This window comes from Lissotriton helveticus, chromosome 3_2 (genome assembly GCF_964261635.1).
Source record: "Lissotriton helveticus chromosome 3_2, aLisHel1.1, whole genome shotgun sequence".
In the NCBI taxonomy this organism is placed as follows: Eukaryota; Metazoa; Chordata; class Amphibia; order Caudata; family Salamandridae; genus Lissotriton; species Lissotriton helveticus.
This window is the reverse complement of record NC_136062.1, coordinates 168,864,611-168,886,024: the sequence shown is the minus strand read 5'-3', so window position 1 is coordinate 168,886,024 and position 21,414 is coordinate 168,864,611. Positions and strand designations below refer to the sequence as shown.

The window sequence follows — 21,414 nt, the reverse complement described above, 5'->3', positions numbered from 1 at the left end:
TCGGGCGCTGAGGAGGCGTTCATCCAGGTTTCCGTGAGGAAGGCGACGTCTGGGTCTGTGGTGTCGAGCAGGTTCCAGAGCTCGACGGCGTGTCTGTGGACGGAGCGGGTGTTGAGCAGGATGCACTTCAGGTTGTTGCTGCTGGTGTTCTGCTCGGTGGACGCTGGTGCAGTGCAGGTCCGGATGCAGGAGAACTTGCAGGACTGGCAGATGAAGGGTCCGTGGGTGCGTCTCGGGGTGGCTCGGTAGCAACCAGGGGTTCGGCCGGCGTTGAGTGCGTTGAGGGTGGCGGCGTCGTACGTACGGCGGGTGGGCTGGGGTCTGCGGGGGCCAGGGGTCCTGGCGCTGGGCGTGGTCCAGGCGTAGACGGGCGTAGACGGGCTTACCTTTGGCGCACCTTCGGCGCTCAATCGGTGCTCCCGCTGTGCGCGTCCGCTGTGCGGTCGCTCTGGGGGCGTCATAAGAAGGGAGCGGTGAGGGAGGGTCCGCTGGGGGGCGGGTAGCGCGGGGACCAATCGGCAGGCTGGGGGGCGTGTTCGGGGCTGCTACGGCGGGAAAAACTGTGGCGGTGAAAGCTGGGGGCTCGGATGGCGTCCCTGCGGCGGCTGGGGCGCTGGGGCGGCCCTGCGGCGTCTGGGGCGTAGGCTCGGCTTTGGCGTCTGGCAGCAGGTGAGGAGGAGCGGCAGGGGGGTGTGGGGGCGACCAGGCCGTGGGCGCAGTGGTCGCTCCTGGAGAGTGGAGTGGGTCCCCTTAAGAAGGGAGCGGTGAGGGAGGGTCCGCTGGGGGGCGGGTAGCGCGGGGACCAATCGGCAGGCTGGGGGGCGTGTTCGGGGCTGCTACGGCGGGAAAAACTGTGGCGGTAAAAGCTGGGGGCTCGGCTGGCGGCCCTGCGGCGGCTGGGGCGCTGGGGCGGCCCTGCGGCGGCTGGGGTGTAGGCTCGGCTTCGGCATCTGGCAGCAGGTGAGGAGGAGCGGCAGGGGGGTGTGGGGGCGACCAGGCCGTGGGCGCAGTGGTCGCTCTAATCAGCAACTAATCAGCAGACACCCCAACAACAACTAGCTCCTTGACGCCATGCAGTCTGGATTCAGTCTCAACCCAAGTACAGAAACAGAATGCATCGCTACCACAGTCGATATCCACATGATCCTTGAAAGAGGAGACATAGCAACCCTCATTCTCCTGGAACTCGCTGCTACATTTTATAAGGTTTCACATCCCATTCTCATCAGGCACCTTCACGAGATTGGCATCCAAGGACCTGCTCTCCGCTGGATCTACAAAGTCATCTAAAGAGGGTCTGAAGGTTCATTGCTCAGCCCTATCCTCTTCATTGCATACATCAATCCTCTGGCAATGCAATCTATGCATACAACATTAACATCCTCCCCTATGCTGATGACATGCAACTCATGATTTCCTTCTCAGACAAGAACCCCAACTCAAGAAACAAGTTCAGCGCCTGCATGACCAAAGTCACTAACTGGATGAAAGCCAACTGTCTCAAGCTCAACACTAAAAAGACAGAAGGAGTGATCTTTGCCATGAACCCTTTGTTATTGGACTCCAACTGGTAGCTGGCCCACACTCAGCACCCATGAGAGGAACATCGAAATCATCATCATCAACAGCAGACCACTGAGCCAACTCTGTCATTGCATCCTGGTTCCACACACTAAAGATGCTGAGGAAGATCTTCAAAGAGATCCCAAACAACATTAGAAGAAGTGTCTAGTTACCAGCAAAGCATTACATTGGTATCACCAAGAATCTCATCAAAAGACTAAAACCATCCAGCACTTGGCTGCCAAAAGTGTGCCCAACATCCCACACAGAACTCACATCAGACCACACCTCAGGGAGTTCCACTGGGTCCCAATACACAAACACACTTCCACCAACCACCAAGACATCTGTTGTCCGTGGGACTTCTACTCGCACACATCCTCCCATGCATAGATTGAGATCGAGAGGATGGGTGTCATCTAACATCACTCCTAAAGTGCAAAATTACCTCCCACGCCATATCAGAGCCTCCTCCTCTCTTCTTGAATTACGCATGAAGCTAAAGACTGGCTTTTCAATTAACTAACCTGCCCTTGGCGGGGCTTGGCACACTCACCTGCTCAGCACCAGGATACCCTCACCGATAATAGTGCACTTTACAAAAATCATAACATCCCTCACTGAGCTGATTATCTCTGCCTTCAGCTTTTCATATGTAGATGATACACAAATATTATTTTCTTTCTTTCTCTCCTTCACACCCACCTTAACATACAATAGACTACTGCCTCGGAGCTATCTAAAGCTGTCTGGCTCTATGGTTTTGCATTCTAAACTCATCAAAAACAGATATGATCTATTTCTCTGGTGTCTCAACTTCATCTAACCTTTCTCACTCAATTGTTTCCTTTGATGCTGCCATCACTTGCCCTCTACATGTACCATAATATGCAGTTTAATTCCTTTATAATTTTGGAGTTCTTTATAGTCTCCTTTGCCTTGACTGCCTAAACATTTGGAAGATTCCCCCACCTCCTCTCACGCACTGTAAACTCACTAATGAATCCCCTTGTAATGAGCAAACTGGCTGGATTAGTGTAATAAGATATGAAATGGTCCCCTATAAGAATTCTCACTGACAATAGTTTTCACTCTTTGTCACAAACAATTTAAATACATTTTAATTTAAAAGTCATTTAATTTATATTATTATTATTATTATTATTATTAAAATTTATAGAGCGCGTAGTCACCCTGAGGTATCCCAGCGCTGAAGAACCCTACACCAGTGGGGGCTGGGGGTGGAAAAGGGGGGGGAAGTAGTTATAACAGAAGCAAAACGAATAGTTGATTAGGTCGGGGTGGTTAGAGTTTAAGGGAACAGGTGGGTTTTAAGTCGTTTTCTGAATCTTAGGTAGTTCGATTCTCTCCGCAGGTCTCGGGGAAGGGCGTTCCATAGACGCGCTGTGTGGATCGAGAAACGTCTACCACCCGTGCGGGTTTTCTTGAATCTAGGGACGGCGATGAGGGACTCCGTATCCGATCGAAGAGATCTAGGGGCTTTGTAGGGTTGTATGAATTTCCTCAAAATCGGCGGGCCCTGATTCTGCAGTAGCCTATGGGCCAAGCTTAGGGCTTTGAATGTTACTCGTTCCCTCACTGGGAGCCAGTGGAGGAGTTTCAGGGCAGGTTTGGCTGAGGTTCTGGCCGGAGTATGCGTAAGGATCCGGGCGGCCGCATTTTGGATTTTCTGCAGTTTGTTTAGGGTTGCTTCGGGAGCGCCCAGGTATATGGCGTTGCTATAGTCAAGCCTGGACAATATGAGGCCTTGGATGAGAAGTCTTTGCGATGTAGGTGGAAGGAGGGGCAGGATCTTTCTCATCGATTTGAGTAGCCCGAAGCAGGTGCCTGCTACTTTTTTGGCCTGCGTGGTGAAGGAGAGGTCCGTTTCGATCCAAACTCCCAGGCTTTTTACTTCCTGTTTAGGGACAGGGGGGGGTCCCAGACATGGTGGCCAGATGTTCACAGGGAGGGTGAGTCCCTTCTGACCCAGAAGGAGAATGTCAGTTTTAGAGCCATTCAGCTTGAGAGCTGAGTTGTTCATCCACCCTTGGATCTGCGTCAAGCAGTTGAATAGGTCCGCTGGCTGCTGGCTAGGGTGGGAAAGGGAGACAACTAGTTGTGTGTCATCCGCATAGCTGACAATGCTCACTCCGAACGGGATGACGACCTCCTCCAATGGGGACATATAGATGTTAAACAATGTGGGGCTCAGGGAGGAGCCCTGAGGTACACCACATTGGAGGGGTGTGTCGGAGGAGCGAGTGTCGTTTTCCCAGATCTGGAAGGAGCGTTGGGCCAGAAAGGAGGTAAGCCAGGATAGGGCGGTGCCTTCTACTCCTACCTTCTTGAGCCGCTTGACCAGGAGTTGGTGGTTGACGGTGTCGAAGGCCGCGCTTAGATCGAGGAGGATCACTGCCACTGATCCTCCCTCGTCTAAGAGCGCTCTGGCCTCCTCCACTGCAGCCAGGAGGGCGATGTCGGTGCCCTGTCCTGGGCGGAATCCTGTCTGCGAGTTTTTTAGCAGATTATTGCATTCTAGAAACTGGGAGAGTTTCTTATTCGCCAGTTTCTCAGCGACCTTACTGGTCCCAGGGAGGAGGGATATTGGTCGGTAGTTGGCTAGTTCGGCTGGGTCCAAGGAGGGTTTTTTTAGCAGCGCCTTAACGACTGCCGCTTTCCACCTGGGTGGGACGACTCCCTGTTGAAAAGAGGCGTTAATCAGCTTGGTGAGGGGAGGGATGATGGTGGGAGCGACTTCCTTAAGGGTTCGGAGCGGTGCGGGGTCCCTAGGAGATCCGCTTTTGATGGATGTGAGCGTGGTCTCTACTTCTTCGTTGGTGATTTGTCCCCACGAGGTTAGGCGGGGGGTGATCAAAGTGTCAGGGGGCTCTTCGGTCTCGCTCACATTGGTCGGGGGGATGGAGTCAAGGATTTTTCGGATTTTTTCTTGAAAAAAATTGGCTAGCTGACTACATTTTTCCTGGTCTGCCCTTGGGTCTGGGGGGTTTCTAGGGGAGGGGTCAGGGACCTTAAGCAGTTCTTTCAGGATGGTATAGGTTTCTTTGCTTGAACATGCAGCTTTTTCAATTCGTTCCTGAAAGAAACGACTTTTTGTCTTGTCGATTGCGGATTTATAAGCTGATAGGGAGGTAGAGTAGGCGTCCTTATTGGCGGTGGATTTCTCTTTCCGCCATAACCGCTCCGCTCTTTTGCAGTCCTGCCGTAGCGACTTGAGCTCTGGAGTATACCATGGGGCTGATGGTAGACGCTTATTGTGTCTGAGGGAGGGGGTTTTGGGGATAAGGATGTCTAGGGAGGATGTGATCCAGGAGTTTCGCTTACTACTACAAAATTGGTGGCAGGAAGGGTGCAAACCCTTCCTGCTGGCTACAATATCCAGTAGAAAGACCGCGACAAGAAGAAAAGTGGAGGCATCGCTATTATACACAGAAGCTCCTTTAAATGTTGTGCTGACTGTGAAAAGCTTTCTTTCACCAGTTTGCTATCCTACGTTCACTCTTTTTTGGAGTTCTCATCTCCCGCTGCGTGGGCGGGTGTGGGCAATTTCTTAAATCCCTACCAGATGTAGCTGCCACATTAGTAGGTGCTTCCTCCAACATCACGCTCCTGGGGGACTTCAACCTACACTTCGATGAACCTAACAAGGCTGATGCCTCGGATCTCACTCAGGACCTATTAGCTATTCAGCTACTCCAAAACGTTATAGGCCCTACACATAAGAAAGGTCATACTTTGTACCCTGTCTTTACTAACAACACTGAATTTGTCAGTGGGCGATCCCACTCCCCTGCCCTGGAAGGATCATTTTCTGGTCCTCGTCTCTCTGAGTCCCCCAATCCGACCCCCAGTCACCAAAGTCATGAACAGGAAAGGTCGCTCCTAGTCTAAACTCCCAATAGACTCCTGGATGTCAGGTCTTGTATATCTCATACCTAAAATTGATCATAATCCTAGCTTAGACTCTGAAAATTCACTTGTTGGATTGAGTTCTCAATGGACACAGTTGCTCTTGTTAAATCGAGCCATAATGTGAGAGAGAAAATCTCACCATGGTACTCCCCCAAGTTTCGATCACTTAAACAGGACTGCAAAAGATTGGAGAGGAAGTGGAGAATAGACAACAACAGTTTGACTAAACAGAAATAGAGGAAAGCTATATAACGTTACCAAACAGAAATAAAAATAGCACAGGCAACCTACTATGAAGGTATTATCAACTCTGCAGCCAAAACTCCTAGGGAAATTGTTTGCAAGGCGATGAGTCTCCTAGAGCTCCCCAGATCAGGACTATCCCCCGAGGCATAACCAGAATGAACTGCTGATTTTTTTCATGCAAAATTAAAAATATATGCACCGCATGTCCCTGTTCGCCCTGCCCTGGGGACGTCCTACTAATGGACAAGCCCCCACCTCATACAGGGCACGTCCTTAAGGAACTCTGAATCTTAAATCTGGAAAATTTGTCAGAAATGTTCTCCCAAATAAAATCAGGCTCCCCCTAGACCCAGCCCCCGCCATGTCCTATGCAAATCTGGAGAAGTGATACTCCCTACCATTCTGCATATGGTAAACTTGTCAATCACCACCGGTCTTGTACCTACACCATGCAAACATGCCATGGTGAAGGCTTTACTCAAAAAAACGAGCTTAGATCCAGATAACTTAGGCAACTACCGTCCCATCTCGCTGCTTCCGGCGAGCGCTATAAACCTGAAAAGTCACGTGAACTCGACCCTCTGTGACTTTCTAGAAACCCCGGGCCTACTGCACTACACCCAGACCGGTGTCGCCCTCAGCATGGAACCGAAACGGCCCTTCTTGCAGTGGTCGAGGAATCTAAGACATCAGGGAGGAGCAGTAGCCATTATCCTCCTTGACCTAAGCTCAGCATTTGACACAGTTAATTTCGGCATCCTACTAGAGAGACTTAGGATGATGGGTGTCTTAGCTGGTGCACTTACCTGGGTTCAATCCTACCTAGACAGTAGAACTTTCCAGGTCTTCTCAGGGGAGTTGAAATCTAGGATCCTACCACTCAGCTGAGGAGTCCCGCAGGGCTCCTCACTGAGCCCCACAATAAGTAATGTATACATGAGACCACTTGCTAATATCATCTTGCCTCATGGGATTAAAATTGTCACCTATGCGGAAGACATGCAGTTGGTAATTTCTGAGGGCAGGCGGAGAATTCTGCTCCGCCATCCGAGTGTGCAGAGATTTCCCTACTCTGCGTTCCACAAAGAACACGGAGTACAGGGCAAAATTCCCACTCCACAGCGGAGAGGAGTTGGCCAGCCCCCTTCACCCCCGCTAAAAAAATATGTACAAACTAATGTAAAAAGAAATAAAAACACTCTTTCCTACACAGCGTCGTCCCGGGCTGCCCTCCTCCTCGTCGATATTGTAGGGGGGTGGAGGCGACTGGCGGAGCAGCGTTTGTTGTGTGTAAAAATAACAACCATGGCACTTGAACTAAAGATAAATTCTGATCAATTAAATAAATTAAAAAAGGAAGAAGTAGTAGGTCTGTACTCAAAATTTATTATTGACCTTATTAAAATTAACAAACACAAAACATACATACATACATACATACATCAATATAGACAATATCAATTATTCATAAATTCAACGGTACATAATCAGTATACATTAGAAATTAACAATTCACAATTAAAAAGTGGCATAACAGTTAGTTCTCTACGCACGTTTCCGCGACCAGCGCCTTCTTCTGGAGTAGCCACGTGAAACGATTATTTGCACGAACTTAGTTGCAAAATGACCTCAAGCATGAACTATTATCTGATAAAGCTGAGGGGGTGGAACAGGGTAAGCTGATTTAGTATCGTCACAACAGCTTCCTGTTTCTGTTTAGCTAAAAATATCTAGTCTTGACACTCATTCCAGTTCTGATATAAAAATGTTACACATCCTGCCTCGCTTCCCAGTTTATATAGTTGATTGTGTGTGTGGATACTCAAATATTTTGAAGGCTGCAGGAATTTCAACAAAGAAGTCTTCTTGATATGAAGAACCTCCAAACTGAGCTTGTTCTAGAATCGATAAAGACTGGAAGCGAGGCACAGGATTTACGGCTTCTGATAAAAAGCAGCGTTTGTTTCCAGCTCTGTGGACCTCTGCATAATCTCGCTCTGCCGGCCCTTAGTAATTTCCCTCAATGGTCCTCGAAACTTTCCTTCAGACTTAGAAATCTGTCTGGAGAAAGTTGCCGTTTGGATGGAACACTCGTGCCTCAGACTCAACGAAGGAAAAACATAACTAATGCTCCCGGGCAATGCCTCTAGTGTGGAGATTAAACAAATATGGCCGATTTCCCTTGGACCCGCCCCTTCCTCCAAAACTAGGGTTAAAAGCCTGGGCATCTGGGTGGATAACTCTTTGAAATTTGACTACCAAGCAGTGAAACTGGCAGGGGCTTGCTTTAGCATTCTTAGACTACTCCGGAAAGTTCTTCCTCTCCTTCCGATGGGTGCAAGAAGAATCCTGATCTAGGCCCTGATTCTATTGCGATTGGACTATGCAATTTTCTATATTTAGGAGCACCTAAAGCAACGATAAGGAAGCTCCAAGTTGGGCAGAATGCCGCAGCTATGCTGTTGCTCGGGTTCCCGAAAACTCAGTTAGCCAAGCCAGCCCTGAAGACTTTACATTAGTTGCCAGTTCTTTTAGAGAGTAAAATTCAAAGCCCTGTGCATAGCTCATAGGACCCTATGGGGAAATGGCCCAGCAATTAACAGCTCTCCCAATCCCTCCTACCACCCCAGGAAAATGCCTCCGATCGGCCAACTTCAAACACGCAGTCATCCCTGAAATCAGGAGGTTAAGAAGCGGATGAAGATCTTTCTCCTATAATGTAGCTAGACTCCGGAACACCTTGCCCCCACAACTTCGTTTGGAGTCCAGTCTTCTCCCCTTTTGTAAACTTCTCAAAACCTGGTTATTTCAACACACTGCCTTATAATCTATCAAGATATCTCCTGTTCGGCCTCTAGCGCTGGGATGCCTTAGAGTAGCTGCGCGCTTTACAAATGCTGAAGAATAATAATAATAATTAAGAGAAATGGTAGTTTAGGAGAAAAATGCTATTACACGACACATATGTAAGACAATTGCAATTCACAAAATGCATATTTAAATCTACTACACTAGTGCTACTGACAAAACCTGTTCAAATGTACTCCGGTCCAGCCTTAGGGTAAGATAAGCGCCACACATAATAAACCATTGATACTGTAGCATACTCCAAAATAAATCAGTGGTGGCAGGGAATATCAGTAACCCAAAGAGAAACATATAAATTAAATGACAAATGTATTTAAAATTGTTTTTAAGTTTATTATTAAATAATCATAAATATTAATTGCAGAATTACTTTTTAATTAAATATATTGGAAAGAATAACATATTTCTTTTAAAATCTTAAATCAAAAATAATATATTACATCATTTTCATTTAAGGCTATGACACTGTCAGCACAAATGATACTTTAAGTGGTGAAGGAGGAAACATGATCATTCAATTTAATGAAAATAATTATATAGACATAAAATCAATTAAGTTAAACTATATTAATATGTTAAGTTTAGTGCTGGTATGTTGTTGCTTATTACTTTCATAGTCCTATGTGAATAGAGTTAGGAAAATGTGTTTTCATATTTTTTATTAAAAAATAAAATCAATGTCTTTTTTTATTTAAAATTTTCTGAAGATTGCTTTTTATTTTCTATAGGCAGATCTTTGTCCCGAAGTTTTCGCAAACAGGTAGTAAATTACTAATAGTAAATTTTCAGGGGTAAATTCAGTCGTAGGAATTCCCTCCCCCACATTTCAAGTGATGGAAATTTGTAAGTCAAAGAGATTTACTCTTTGGTGTTAATGTAGATGCGCAAGTGAGGAGCTCTACACATACAAACCTGGTGAAAAGGGCCATTAGTGTTTATACTCTCCCAGGAATCTTGCAAGCCTCTGTTTCTCAGCTAATCACAAGCACACAGAAGCATGAATCCAAGTCAAATTAACACTCTGCACCTCCTGAGTCTCAACTTCCATCATTTGGACAGAGTTTTTTTGTGTTGATTTCGCTTTATTTCAAGATTTGAACTGGCCTGTGCTATCGGAGGATACTAGTGTTCCTGTGTATTGGGAGAATAAAGCTGTCTTGGTGGCAGTGTAAAGCCTAATTTGCTTTCTTTCCTGACTCCTACCTTTCCTCCTGTGCTTACTATAATTCAATATAATGCGCACATCCACCTTCTTCCCACCTACCGACTCCATTTACAAGTTGTGAGTGAATGCCAAGTTCAACGACCTGACCTCCCCTCTCATCGCCATTTAGGGCCTGATTTAAATGTTGGCAGTAAGCATACTCCTTCATAGCGGCGACAGAGGGTGTTTACTGCTAACATGATGGTCCACCTGCCAAATTTATAAGTGGGCAGACTGTAATTTGACCACGGCAGAGACTACTCTGTCTCTGGCATGGCCAAACTTCTCCAACATCCCAACGGATTAAGGGTCGTCGGAGAATTGACTATATGTCTGTCTGGCCAGTTAGGATGGAGAGAAAAATAGCAATTTTACCTGGCACTTAGGGCCAGATAAAAACAAAAAATACCTCCATGACTCCCATGGTGAGGGGGGCATTTCAAACACAAAAACCCACTTTGCACTTTTATTTTTGAAAATAAAATATCTTTGGCAACTTTGCCGTATGGATGCGTCATGTTAGACTGAGCTGTAGGGCAAACTTCCACTGCATTCATGGGGACCTCCTGGACGGTGTTTCCTGTGCAAGCTAGAAATATCCATCAGCTCTTTCTAAATTTAGTGGACACAATCTCTGCCAAGGCAGCAGAGTATTTTACTCCATTCCCCTGGAGGAAAATGTTCCGGCCACCAAGAATTGAATTGGACCCTTAGTCACCCTCGTGCCCATACCATCTTTGACTGACAATCAGACTGAGGATTCAGCATGCAGGGATTCACCAAGCTTTGTCTGGGGGCATTTACATCCAAACTTGCATATGTGCCAGAGCCAGAGTTGCACTTTTTCAACACTGATCATTTCCTGGTCACTCGTGTTGTGCACATACTGTTTGTTTTGTGTAGGTTTTTTTAGGGACAGTCCCTTAGCTTCACTTAAGAAGAACATTATTGTCTTTATGTACTGGGCAAATGTCAACCACTTGGCCAGCAGCATGAGGGCACTTAAGGCTCCTGTGCTGCTTCTCAGATGTATTGGACAATTATTGAAAAAGTACCTTTCCAACAGTGGCGTTCTAAGTCCCTCCAAGAAAGAGAACAGCTCTGGGTGTATTGGCTGAAAACGCATAAAACCGGCCTCAATGAGGAAATTCCTTGGAACCAACTGAAATGCATCCAGTAAGAAGGATTAAGACGGAACAGACCAATTGTCCTGCCCTCTATACCTTCACCATCCCCAAATAGATCACCATGACTAAAACCAATATCTTTAGGGTAGAGGTCAGCAGTCTTGGTCCTTCCTTTAAAAAAATTAAAATTAAAAAGAAATATTGGAGACATGAATAGTATCCACCTGACATGCATAGACCAGTAACATCCTATGGTGGGTACTAATGCATTAAAACATGACTTATGCATATGATGATGAAGATTAATTCATAGCGCGACAAATACCCTGAGGTGTGTAGGCGTTGCAAGTACAGATCGAGCTGGAGTAAGTTTAAGAGTTATGCATTGAAAAGCAATGTTTTAAGCCCTTTCTAAATTGTAACAAGTTAGTCTCTTTTTTAAGCGAGGTTGGCGGGGAGTTCCATAGTTTAGCTGTTGTGGTAGTGAAGCTCATGCCACCCCACCTAGCACTACTTACTCCAGGAACAGCAAGATTTTCAAGTTTTCCTGACCTAACGGTCCTTGCTGGAATAAATGGCTTAAGATATTTGCCAGCTGCGTTGGCCCCAATTTGTTGAGTGATTTAAAGGCAATGCAAAGTGATTTAAACTAGATCCGTTTAGCTACTGGCAACCAGTGCAGACACTACAAAGCTGAGGAAACAGAATCAGATTTAGGGATTCTAAGGAGTACTCTTGCTGCTGCGTTTTGAGCAGTCTGCAGCTTTTAGATGCTACGTTTAGTGGCGTTGGTATTTTCCTTAAATCCATAAAATCCTCAGAAATTTAAGCATAAAAAAGAGAAGAGGTGATGATTTTGGTTTGCGCTACAAAAGGACATCTTAGTGTCAACTCCAAATTTTTAGCATTCGGCACTGGTGTAGGTAATAGACCAAGTTGGACGGCAACCAGCTGTCTGTCGAGAATGAGGGATTGGTGCCAAATAGCAAAACCATAGTCATAGATGAATTTAACCTCTGACAATTGTTTGTCATCCAGTCGACCATATGGCTCATACAGTCATGAAAAATGATGGCCGTGGAGTTGGATGAATAGCTTACCGATACTATGATCTGAGTATCATCTGCATACGATACGAGGGCAAAACTATAACTTTTATCAAGCTAGCCAGGCGAGACACATAAAGATTCAAAAGCGTTGGGCCTATGAAGAATCCCTGGGGGACTCCACACAGCAATGAAAAGGAGGGTGAAACGTAGTTTCCCAGCGCAACCAGCTGCCACCGCTCAGACAGAAAAGAGCCCTGCAGGGAGAGTGCTTTATCCCTGATCCCAATGGAAGCTAAACAGGCCATCAGCAGCTCATGATTAACCGTATCAAAAGCTGCTGATAAGTCTAAAAGGATCAGGGCAGCGCTCCCACCACTATCCAAAGTCCTCAGTTGCTATGATAAGGGCCAGCTCTGTGCCATGGTAAGAACGAAATCCAAATTAAGAAGGATAAAGAATAGCATTATCACCAATAAAGGAAAACAATTGAGTGTTAATGGCCTTCTCGATCACTTTAGCAGGAAAGGGGAGTCTCGATATAGGTCTGTAGTTAAGGGTCTCCTTAGCATCCAAATTCTTTTTTCCTATTAAGGGTAGTATGGTGGCATTCTTAATGACCTAATGTAAATATGCCAATAAAAATAACTGTGAGGGGAATAGCTATGTTTTATAGAGACAGGTGCATCATTTTGGGGGGGCAGGGATCTGAGGGAGAACCTGCATTAATAGCAATAACAATTTTGATAGTCTGTTCATTGGTCAAAGCAGTAAAGGATGAGAGGACTGGGGTATCCGATTCTACTGTGGATTGTATCTTATTGAGTTGGGCAGGAGTCTGAGCCAAACAGTTGTCCTGGAGCACCAAGGTGTTATACACAGACTTAACCTTGTGTTGAAAGGATTCAGCAAAGGAGTTACAAAACTCCTGACTGACAATAGTGTCTGGCATAGCTAGCAATTTAGAGAACTTCTGTACCGTGGTAAATAAATCTTTAGGGCATCTATTGGCTGCTCTGATATTCTCAGTAAAGTAGGAAGTCTTTTCCCTAAGGATATGTTTCTTGTACTTTTGAAGGGATAATTTATATTCAGTTTTAGTGGGTAAGTTGGTAAGTTGTCCCCAAGTCTCCATTTCCTCTCCAGTTTGCGACATATTTGTTTTTGAGCTCTAAGAATATCATTTTTCCAGGGTTCGGAAGGTGAGCACCTTGCACGTCGACAATTTTTAGGAGGAGCTAATAGCGTCATAGCTGAATCAGGTCAGAAATGATATTTAGCTGCCGCGTGATCAGGGTCAATCGACATGGGCGGCAGCTTTTCTTAAAGAAGCAGATTTAGCAATTTCGCCTCTATTTTGTTCCATGAGCGACTGATAGGAGATTCCCTGAGGACTTTGGGCATTGCTTATGAGGCAGTAAGATTTCAAAGAGGACTGCCTTATGATCAGACCAAATCAGAGGCACGGATCTGACCCATATGTTGGGTACTAAGTCATTAAATCAAGACTTGCGTATAGATGCCTTTAACCCTTATGAATGCGCAGGGAAGGCTGTACTATTTATGGAGTTCCTTGAGTTAATGGTGCATCATTTATTTTGAACTATGGTCACAGGAACGAGCTCAGATACAGACCGCCATAATTTACATATACACGTGCAAGATAGTTTTTTTTCCATTTTTTAACTGGACCCTTGTGTGCAAATGGGAATCCTACCTCTTAGGCCACAATATGCAAGATTGTAACTTAAGGCTGTGCCCACCGGAGCTGGGCAGTTCTCTTATATTTGGCTGACACAGGCATTATTATGTAAAAAATGTTCACACTCACAACATCTGGCTAACAGCCTAGAACATATAGAAGCCCTTGTGAAATAACCAGGTCTCTGTGAAGTATTTTCTCACTACCTTTGTAATCACTCCTGGAGGGTATATTTTATTTGTATTCATCTTTATTTGTATTTTCTATTGGCTTGTTAGCACAATAGTTACCAATGTAGCCCTTTTTTGCCCAATGGTTTAAGTTTTGGGCTTATACCTGTATAGAAAGTGTACACAATATTAGCAGTGAATGCCTATGTCTCTACTACGAAACTATGTTCCCTGTGAGTCTCTGCAATGGCATCACGAAGCACGCTATGATGTAAAGAAGCTCTGCGTCCTTCAAGCCACGCCCCCTAGCCTCTGCAATGACTGACAAATGCTTTTAACCTCTTCCATGCTCATGATGAGCTGAGCTCGTCATGAGCCTCGGCGCTCCGGTGCTCATGACGAGCTCAGCTCGTCATGAGCCGTGGAATGCTCGCATGCGGGGATAATTCCCCTGCTGTGCTGAGCGTTCCATGGCAGGTAATGCACCTGTGACGAGCTGAGCTCGTCATGAGCACAGGAGCGCCGTGCCTCATGACGAGCTCAGCTTGTCATGAGCATGCGGGCGCTGTGCGCGCCCCCTCCCTCAGCACAGCGGGGGATTAACCCCCGCAGCGAAGGGGTTAAAGCCCGCTCTCTTTCCTTGGCATCCATGATAAGGCGGGGAAAGAGCGGGCGCACAAGTAGGTGCAGCAGCAGCACGCAACCCTTGAGGACACAAGTAGGGGATTATCCCCACCTCGAGGCTATCTTTCAAGAAGCATGGTTGCCTTACGGTGCTTTACATGTCATTTGACTCATGATTTCTAGGAACTTTTGTTCACTCATTTTTAAATCTCTCAGCGGTGCACGCTGGTTAATGTGTGACTACAGGGACATGCTCCCCTGCCCCCCAGGTGGTAGGACTGTTATCCAAATAGGGCAAGTGTCACTGTGATTTTGAGGGGAGCTCACTTGTTATATGCTATCTCCATATGATGCATGGTTTGCTTGTAAGGCTTGCTGATTTTATGATCAAAGCAAACACACAGAGATCATGGACGGAGCTCTGAAACTTTTCAGAAACTCAACCCCAGTCACAAATCTGGGTTGAATCCATCCTCGTTCTGTAGCTCACTTCGCCACCCCAGTTCAGACACAGCTATAAGCAAATCAATCTTGACCCTCTTCCTCATGGGAACAGTCAAGCCCGAACTGCCAAGCCATGTCTTCACCTGGCCAGAAACATGTATCCTGGGACAGGTTTCGTTCTAACAGCCCTCATCAGCCAGGCTAGCTTGAATCCCGTAGCAAAGTGTGCAAGGGACCCCCAACTGGGCATACCCTGCCAACTAAGGGCAAACAAAGCAAACACAAGGAGATGGTGGGCGGAGTGGAGACATTTTTCAGACACTCACCCCCAGTTACATTCTGCAGATATCACGCATGACAATGTGACAATGGGCCATATGTATCAACATCCTGATTTGCGATTCTCAAATAGCGATTTTTTAGAAAACACTATTTGAGAATTGCAAATAGGGATGTATGTAAAAAATCGCAATTGTTTAGCGATTTCTTAATATTCCTTAATTGCGATTAGCAAATTGTGAATCGCAATTAAGGAATACTTTCCCATTCACTTCTATGGGCCTCCTGGCCCATAGGAATGAATGGGAAGTTATTCTCAATTTGCGATTCTCAATTTGCGAATCGCAAATTGAGAATAATTTCAAGGGTGCAGGGGTGTCAAAAGGACACACTGATGCACCCCTGAAATAAGCATGGGTGCACATGTGGTGCACACACATGCCCTAAAGGCCTGTATGTGCTTCATATTGCACTTTGAAAAATGCAAAAAAGTGCATTTTTCAAAGAAATCGCAAATTACCACTAACTCGATTCCTTAAGGCCAAATTGCACTTTTTTGGTGCTTCTTACATTGCATTTAAGGAATCGCAAAATTTCAGATTCCTTAAATGCAATCGCAAAATAGGAATCGCAAATTTTGCGATTCCTTATTTTGCCTTAATACATACCCTTTTGGCAAAATTGCATTCGCAAACGTGAATGCAATGTTGCTTGATACATATGGCCCAATGTGAATAGCTGCTTACTACAAACCGCATGCACTGTGAGACCACATCACAGTGTGGGCAAGTTCTATGGAAATTCAACAAATGAACGCTGCCCAATACCGTACATCATAGAACAGATGCCCAAACAAATTTGCAAGACTCTATAGACATCTTAACAAGGTAACCCTACAAAATACATCACAATTCCATTTTCTTTCATCAGCAGGTGGAGGAAAAACGTTCTATTCTTGTTCCCAAACAATATCCTTAATGGTGTGGTCCAACAGTGCATTTTAAACATATAAGCTAGGACCCTGTTGGATAATAACCTTAAAACAATTACTAGCTGCCCAAACGAGCTGTGTCATAAGCACAGCCTAGAAAGTGATTGGGACAAGCAATCCCCAGCTTTGTTGCCATGTCATCACATAAGGACGTGAAAGAGCAATTGCCTGAACAAGATCCTTTGGATACCTTACGGCAGGGACTCTTGAGTCAGGTACTCAGACAAGGTCCTTGGGATGCCTCACTGCAGGGATACTTGAGGGCACACAAAAGAGTACGAAATGGTCAGCGTGGGCAGTCACTGCACTTGCAGCTCAGTCATGGCCATGGGGCCACGAAAGCCAGATATTCAGTAGCAGGTTGAAGCCTCGAAGCCGTGAGCCGCTGTACCAAGTAAGTGACAGAAGAAGATCTGTCACGGCAGTTGGAAAGTGATTGATGACAATCTTGAAAAGACATCATGATTGGAAAGAAGATGAATGGCATGATTAGACAAGTTACCATTATTAATATGCAATGAAGTATCGGAGGCACACTGTATAACCTGTATAAAAATGCCTTTTGTTGTAGTCTAAGATAAGCAAGAAATGAGCATGTTGATGACCTATGCCATCATGACATGTGTGTACCAACTTTATGATGTGAATAAACTGTAGCTGTCCTAACACCACAAAAGGTCTTGGTATACATAATTGATGGGAAAGACAGAATGGTAGGAGGGGCCGTGAGTTGCTCGCACAGCTGGGAGGGTTGGGAAAAACATGTTTTACTGCCTCCCAGATTGCATTTACAATTAGTTTACAGAGAGAAACAAATCCTAACAGTCACAAGGTCTCTTCAATGTCATCTTACCACAACTGTATGTCTCTGGCTAGCTAAGTGTGTGCATATCTGTTTCTAAGTATTCCATGCACCTGAAGTTTATTTTCCCCCAACTCTTGTTAGGGCCTCATTTCTGGCTCAGAAACATCAATCCTCACGTTCAAGTCGTTGGTAACAAACTTGACAACAAGTGTGCCTGTGTATTTCAGGGTTTGTTACTGGTGATCGGAGTATGATGTATCAGTGAATAAACCAACGAAGTTACTTCTTGTGGCTTGAGCTGCGCTCGTATGGTATCCAAGAAGTTCCTGCCTGTTCGTTCAGTAATCAACCCAAGGCATTCTGGGAGTTTATGCTCACACTTACTGATCCAATTGGACACACGTTTTAGCTGTCAGTGGTTGGCATGGGGTTTCCTGGTGACGTCTGTGAGGTGACCCTCCGCCCCGCGCAGCTGTGCACCCTCCCGCTGACTGCCGCGTGCCGGGAAGGAACTGGAGGGCTGCCCAAGGACAGCTGATAGAAGGAGGCCGGAGCAGAGAGCACTGTCCCGAGATCCCACGCGGAACGATGCGCTAAACTGAGCTCTGTGTACACGGCGGCTCTTCAGGAAACACTCAGATGCTTTCAGGCCAGTTTCTGTTGCAGAATAAGTCACATCGCGTTTGCTAGGATTATGTGCACAAGTGACTATGCGTCACAGAACCTATATTAACTACTAAAGATATGTTGTAAAATCATCCCACCTGAAGGTTAATAATGTCACTGCTGCACCTTCAATAATATATTGATTGAAAGGGCTAGGTGGTGGTGGATTACATCCAGAAAAGAGTTGGTCAGTTGGCGACAGTATGTCAAGCTTCACCGCCGGCATCAACAATGTGGCAACCAGAAGTATGTGAATTCAAGGTCAAGAAAATTGCACAAAGGAAGACTTCCATCTTCTCTTGCTGAACTCCGGTGGCATGCTCTTCTTGTAGCTGCAGGCGCTGTCACGTGTGCATAGAGACCGCCACGGTGCTCCGTGTGCATCCGTCCAAGCTCACCCTGGGGTGCAAAAAAAATACTGGAAGCTAAACTGAGATGGAAGGAAGCGAGTTTCACAATCCTGGGCTGTTCCTGTTCCCTTCCAGTTGCTGAAATACATGTATTTATTGACATATTTATATAGGTCATGGCAGAGTTGGATTGAGATTAGAAATGGTCCCGGACCGCTAAAGAAAAAGTGGCCCACACCTGAAAACAAGTAAGGCCACTTCTGCTCAGGCTCCTGCCCCCGCTCAGTATGCACACATCAATTGGCCGGCCCAGCGAGCGAAAGGGAATGACACCTCTGCCCGTTGATACATGGGAGGTAATGGACGCCCATCTGTCTCCACAACGGCCACCGAGGGCCCCACCGGGCCGCTGGCGGCATCTAAACACACCTGGCACAGCCCACATCGAACCCCAGGCTGCCAAAAAAGCAGCCCACAGCTGGAACATCAATACCGGCCCCTCGGCCTTTGCCCGAGTGCCCACCTTACCAATCCGACCCTGGGTCATGGGCATCAAAACTTACAAAAGAGGTCAAGGCCTCACATAGAACTAATACATGCACACGAGAGGGGAGTGAATAAAGCGTGGAGTAGACAGTGAAATGAAATAGGCTAGATTCTAGGCTTGGGAACATTAAAATGAGGTACACAGATGGGAGCAGAGAAAGAGAGAGAAGGGGAGGGGTGTGGGGATGGACAAGGGACGAGAGGAGGACAGAAACTGAGAAGAAGTGTTGGGAAGGGGAAGAAAGCTGGTGCAGAGAGGGGACTACAGAAGGGGGAGAAGTGAGGGCACGTGGAAGAGAAGGCATACGATGCAATGCAGGAATTTTAAATAAGTCTTTATTTGGGTTTTGTAACTTGAAAATAAATAAAAACAAGTACCAGTTACATTAGAATATCAGAATCAATCCCTAGATTCCTCCTTAGGAGAGCTTAATCCGTTATCCACTAAAATAGATCTGACCTCCATGCAGCGACACTAGGTGCATTAGGAGATCATCAGTTAGTCACAACATGCTAACATGATGGTCCACCTGCCAAATTTATAAGTGGGCAGACTGTAATTTGACCACGGCAGAGACTACTCTGTCTCTGGCATGGCCAAACTTCTCCAACATCCCAACGGATTAAGGGTCGTCGGAGAATTGACTATATGTCTGTCTGGCCAGTTAGGATGGAGAGAAAAATAGCAATTTTACCTGGCACTTAGGGCCAGATAAAAACAAAAAATACCTCCATGACTCCCATGGTGAGGGGGGCATTTCAAACACAAAAACCCACTTTGCACTTTTATTTTTGAAAATAAAATATCTTTGGCAACTTTGCCGTATGGATGCGTCATGTTAGACTGAGCTGTAGGGCAAACTTCCACTGCATTCATGGGGACCTCCTGGACGGTGTTTCCTGTGCAAGCTAGAAATATCCATCAGCTCTTTCTAAATTTAGTGGACACAATCTCTGCCAAGGCAGCAGAGTATTTTACTCCATTCCCCTGGAGGAAAATGTTCCGGCCACCAAGAATTGAATTGGACCCTTAGTCACCCTCGTGCCCATACCATCTTTGACTGACAATCAGACTGAGGATTCAGCATGCAGGGATTCACCAAGCTTTGTCTGGGGGCATTTACATCCAAACTTGCATATGTGCCAGAGCCAGAGTTGCACTTTTTCAACACTGATCATTTCCTGGTCACTCGTGTTGTGCACATACTGTTTGTTTTGTGTAGGTTTTTTTAGGGACAGTCCCTTAGCTTCACTTAAGAAGAACATTATTGTCTTTATGTACTGGGCAAATGTCAACCACTTGGCCAGCAGCATGAGGGCACTTAAGGCTCCTGTGCTGCTTCTCAGATGTATTGGACAATTATTGAAAAAGTACCTTTCCAACAGTGGCGTTCTAAGTCCCTCCAAGAAAGAGAACAGCTCTGGGTGTATTGGCTGAAAACGCATAAAACCGGCCTCAATGAGGAAATTCCTTGGAACCAACTGAAATGCATCCAGTAAGAAGGATTAAGACGGAACAGACCAATTGTCCTGCCCTCTATACCTTCACCATCCCCAAATAGATCACCATGACTAAAACCAATATCTTTAGGGTAGAGGTCAGCAGTCTTGGTCCTTCCTTTAAAAAAATTAAAATTAAAAAGAAATATTGGAGACATGAATAGTATCCACCTGACATGCATAGACCAGTAACATCCTATGGTGGGTACTAATGCATTAAAACATGACTTATGCATATGATGATGAAGATTAATTCATAGCGCGACAAATACCCTGAGGTGTGTAGGCGTTGCAAGTACAGATCGAGCTGGAGTAAGTTTAAGAGTTATGCATTGAAAAGCAATGTTTTTAAGCCCTTTCTAAATTGTAACAAGTTAGTCTCTTTTTTAAGCGAGGTTGGCGGGGAGTTCCATAGTTTAGCTGTTGTGGTAGTGAAGCTCATGCCACCCCACCTAGCACTACTTACTCCAGGAACAGCAAGATTTTCAAGTTTTCCTGACCTAACGGTCCTTGCTGGAATAAATGGCTTAAGATATTTGCCAGCTGCGTTGGCCCCAATTTGTTGAGTGATTTAAAGGCAATGCAAAGTGATTTAAACTAGATCCGTTTAGCTACTGGCAACCAGTGCAGACACTACAAAGCTGAGGAAACAGAATCAGATTTAGGGATTCTAAGGAGTACTCTTGCTGCTGCGTTTTGAGCAGTCTGCAGCTTTTAGATGCTACGTTTAGTGGCGTTGGTATTTTCCTTAAATCCATAAAATCCTCAGAAATTTAAGCATAAAAAAGAGAAGAGGTGATGATTTTGGTTTGCGCTACAAAAGGACATCTTAGTGTCAACTCCAAATTTTTAGCATTCGGCACTGGTGTAGGTAATAGACCAAGTTGGACGGCAACCAGCTGTCTGTCGAGAATGAGGGATTGGTGCCAAATAGCAAAACCATAGTCATAGATGAATTTAACCTCTGACAATTGTTTGTCATCCAGTCGACCATATGGCTCATACAGTCATGAAAAATGATGGCCGTGGAGTTGGATGAATTGCTTACCGATACTATGATCTGAGTATCATCTGCATACGATACGAGGGCAAAACTATAACTTTTATCAAGCTAGCCAGGCGAGACACATAAAGATTCAAAAGCGTTGGGCCTATGAAGAATCCCTGGGGGACTCCACACAGCAATGAAAAGGAGGGTGAAACGTAGTTTCCCAGCGCAACCAGCTGCCACCGCTCAGACAGAAAAGAGCCCTGCAGGGAGAGTGCTTTATCCCTGATCCCAATGGAAGCTAAACAGGCCATCAGCAGCTCATGATTAACCGTATCAAAAGCTGCTGATAAGTCTAAAAG

At 45.7% G+C, this 21,414-nt stretch overlaps 1 protein-coding gene across 1 annotated transcript in view; it reads right to left on the bottom strand.

Annotated features, from left to right (window-relative positions):
* LOC144826532 (dual oxidase maturation factor 1-like) overlaps positions 1–21,414 on the bottom strand; it is a 450,078-nt gene that overhangs the window by 173,752 nt on the left and 254,912 nt on the right. The window lies entirely within an intron of this gene.